Source organism: Lactuca saligna, chromosome 6, assembly GCF_052625555.1.
Source record: "Lactuca saligna cultivar CGN05327 chromosome 6, ASM5262555v1, whole genome shotgun sequence".
Lineage (NCBI taxonomy): Eukaryota > Viridiplantae > Streptophyta > Magnoliopsida > Asterales > Asteraceae > Lactuca > Lactuca saligna.
Window position 1 is genome coordinate 178258518 of NC_136422.1, and position 4190 is coordinate 178262707.

The following is a 4190-nucleotide window of genomic DNA, read 5'->3' on the forward strand; positions in this document are numbered from 1 at the left end:
AAATGTAAAGATTCATCCCACAGAGTAGGTAGTTGTCAAATAATACTGGTATTACTGATGTAACGAGTTCAATGAAAATTGACCTAACAGTAGGTCTTACATCATACCATACAGAAAGTTTGACAATTCCTAGATTCCTAATTAGAGTACTGAAAGTTAGGAATATTTTACAGATAAGTGCTACTTACAGCACAGATGTTAAAAGACTGATTCTTAACCCAAAAGATAATGATGTACTAGACATCATCTAACAGCGCTGAGTATTCCTCGGGAGAACCCTGAGGTCTCTCATTTGACGTACCACCTCTTGAAGGTGTCGTTCATGGGCTCTTTGACGAGCTCGAAGTTCCATGACCTCAGCTTGAGAGGCAACCAGACGTTGCTGCAGAGTTTCATTGACTCTCCAGGTCCGTTCCATATCTTCTTCAAGACGGCGAATGCGGACGGTGTTGACACCAGTGTTGGCATCAATCTCCACGACCCGGTGGATGGCTGCTCGACCTTGCTCGACATTACGAGATATCCTACGGATAAGGACAGGTAGAGCTCGGTCAGCAGAGCCACCATCGCTGACGTTGTAAAAGGTTCGGTCCCCAAAGTATGGTAAGGGTTGACCCTGTTCGTCACTCCAGCGATTCATGTTATCTACCCACAAGGGAGTGGGACCTAGAAAAGCTGGTCGAGGGTTGTTGTTCGGGGCTTGACCTACTAGAGGTAGGTTGTTGACTTCAGGCTCAGAGTTTGATCCATCTGAGAAGCCTTCAGCTTGATGATCATCCAATGGAATTGGGTGTTCATCGTCAGACTCTGCTTCGAGCCATCCTGCGTTACCTTCATTTGGAAAGTACGGGTCGCCGTGATGGAATCCAGCCATCTAAATCTACGCGAGAAGAAAGGTATAAAGATATAGTATACAAGTAGTTAGTAGTACAAAATACACCTATAGTATTTTAAGTTTAGGTTCTATTGAATCTTCTTGTAGTATTGTTGGTAAGTTTTTAGACTTGTTAACACATCACAACCATTCTAGGGCATATGCTAATCACTCCCCGGACCAGCATAGTTGATCAGGCTATGCCATTCCAAGGACTGACCATATATCCCCGAGCTTACCTGTGATATTTAACAATCGTAATACTTTTGTTCTTGTCGTTGTGACACTGGTTTTAGTATGAATGTAGACTAGTATACTTAATTAAATATTTTAGTATTTTAAGTATAGACTCTTGGTCAGAGTGTTTTAATCCCAAATGGGTTTATAGTTTAGTATATCTTTTATGGGTTGATACACTTGATTCACTATAAACAATGCTCTGATACCAATCTGTCACACCCCAAAACCAAGAACGGCGGAAACATTCTGGGGCGGAGGACGTCATGTAAGTATCACAACACAGTAAATGTAAATAAGCAAACAACATCATCCATTGCATTAAATATATAATTTTAATACAAGTGTGTTCTGTACATTATAGACACCAAAATAATGTATATCAAAATAATAAGATGAGTCTTGAATGCGCTCCATCTTCTCAAAAGCTGGCCTCGGTACCTGTCTACTGATGACCTGAGAATACAAGTTATTTTGAAAGAGTTTATCAGCATTAAGCTGGTGAGTTCATAAGTATTTTAGTGTCAGAAGTTGTCCTTCAAAAATGTTTGAATCTGTATCAAGTATAAGTTTGTAAAATGTATGTAAAAGTTTGCAATCGTTTGTAAAAGTTTGAATCTCTCAGAAAATCCTATATTTTCTATTAAAGAAGCCTTCTACCAAGGCTTGACTGTTTTGTATGTTCGCTTGATGTAAAAGTGTGTAATTTCCCAAATGTAACTATCATTTATCAAAATATAGTTTGTACATAAACGTTTAAGTGAGGTTATCACTAAAAATATGTAATGGGTAAATTAATGTAGTACTGTAGCCTTTGTATTTTAAGAACTACTGCGGTACTAACTACCTTAAACCGGATTTATATTAAGGCATTACGTGATAAATTGCACCATACTATTGACTAGTAACAACGACAAATGAATGGTCGTAATAACGGAATGACGTTTGGCACCTGCAGACCTGCAGGTCCGGCTGTAGCTAGCAGCAAGGTGTAGGATTGTCAATCCAGTATAGATCTATACGCAAACTCAACGCTCTCCCTTCAAGAGAATTCTGGCTACAACTCGAGCCATGACAGTTAAGTCATGCTCCGATTTAAATCACAATAATAAAGTGTTCATGTATATGTACTGTTTCTCGTTCTAGTATATGTATATGTATTGTTTCTAGCATCATTGTATATGTATTGTTTCTAGTATATGTATATGTATTGTTTCTAGCATCATTGTATATGTATTGTTTCTAGTATATGTATATGTATTGTTTCTAGCATCATTGTATATGTATTGTTTCTAATATATGTATATGTATTGTTTCTAGCATCATTTTATATGTATTGTTTCTAGTATATGTATATGTATTGTTTCTAGCATCATTGTATATGTATTGTACTGTGTTACCCCGATGGTAACAAGCTATGATGTACTGATAAATATGAATCTGGAAGTACTTTTATGTCTATACATGTATATATTATATATAATTAATGTTGAAACGACCTTCGGATGGTCACCCGAAGCTCCACCAGACCACATCCAAATCGAGGAAAAGGAAATAGGATAGGTGGCTTTCCTAAGCCTTTTAAACATTATTTATACATCTATACGTATATGGGCATGCAATTTATAAGAAGTAGAACAAAGTTTAAATAAAGTATTTGATAAGTAAAAAGAGTTTGTAAAACATTTGAAGTGAAACAGTTTGATAAACAGTTTGAACATTTGTAAAAATCGTTGTTTTCCTAGTTATTAATCACATGTGATTAAAGGCAATCACATGTGATTGAAGCAATAACTATAAGTATTTGACTTGTATTCCCCCCCCCCCCCATAAAGTGTTTAAAACATTTAAAATCATTTCAAAGGTTGATTCAAGGGGTATGAACTCACATGTGGTGAGTCGCTTGAATTGAGGTATCGGGTACCGTGCTAAGTGTCAAACGGAGACTTGTTCACACGTACGAGCCTAGTTATCATATAATAAGCATATATATAACTAATTAGCCACATAATAACTTAACAAAGTAAGTTAATACAATTAGGAACACGTAAACACTCTTATGAGTGTTTAAGGTTCAAATGGTTGCATCTAAGTTGCTACGGGACAAGGCAAAAGGGTTTGAAACATCAAAAGGCCTTGTATAGGAGTTTACCACCCAAAAAACCCCACACCTTGGAGTTTACGGCCGTAAACTCATGGGTTTATGGCCGTGAACTCCTCAAAGGGTTGTTTAGGGTGTTTTGTGGTGCTATTTTGGTCCTAGCTCACTCCTAGCTTTGTTGGAATAACATATGAAGTAGTTTAAGACCCTAGCACACTCCATATAGGAGTTTACGGCCTAAAGGCATTCACCCTAGAGTTTATGGCCGTAAACTCTTGGAATTAAATTGATTTGAGGCTCTTAAACATCAAGGATGGCTTCCATGAATTTATCTAAGGCTTATGGGGACAAGATGCACACATTTAGGGCATCACTTGGAGTTTACGGCCCAAGAGATGTTCATTGGCCGTAAACTCCTTCCAAGGAGTAGTTTTGATGTGTTCTACTCTCTATTCTAGTCCCAAGTATGCAAGGTAATTTGTCTTAAGGCCTTAGGTGTGCTTGGAATGATTTTTACTTAAGCAAGAGGGGTTTACGGCCCAAGATCCTTTCCTTGGCCGTAAACTCCTAAAACTCTATCATTTTGGGAGTCTTTTCAAGTCCAAATCAAGCACAAGAACTAGTGGTTAAAGTCTCAAGGCTCAAGGAGGCAAGATAGGGCTTGTTTGCCCATTTGAAAGGGGTTTACGGCCTAGGTGTTCTTTGGCCGTAAACTCCTCTAATCTTGTTGATTTTGGACATTAAATGATGTTATAAGGCATATAGTAAGCATTAAAACATGTTTAGGAAAGCAGACTCACAATCCGGGATGAAAACCCGAAGATCCGTCAGAGAGAATTGGCTTTTCTCTAGTTGGAATTGTGAATAATGAATTAATTTAGTTCAGAAAGCTATTTATAGCCCAGAAATATTTTGACAGAAAGTATTTTTATTCCGGAAGTCGGACTATAACATTGTGAAACTTACAATGTTCAAGTT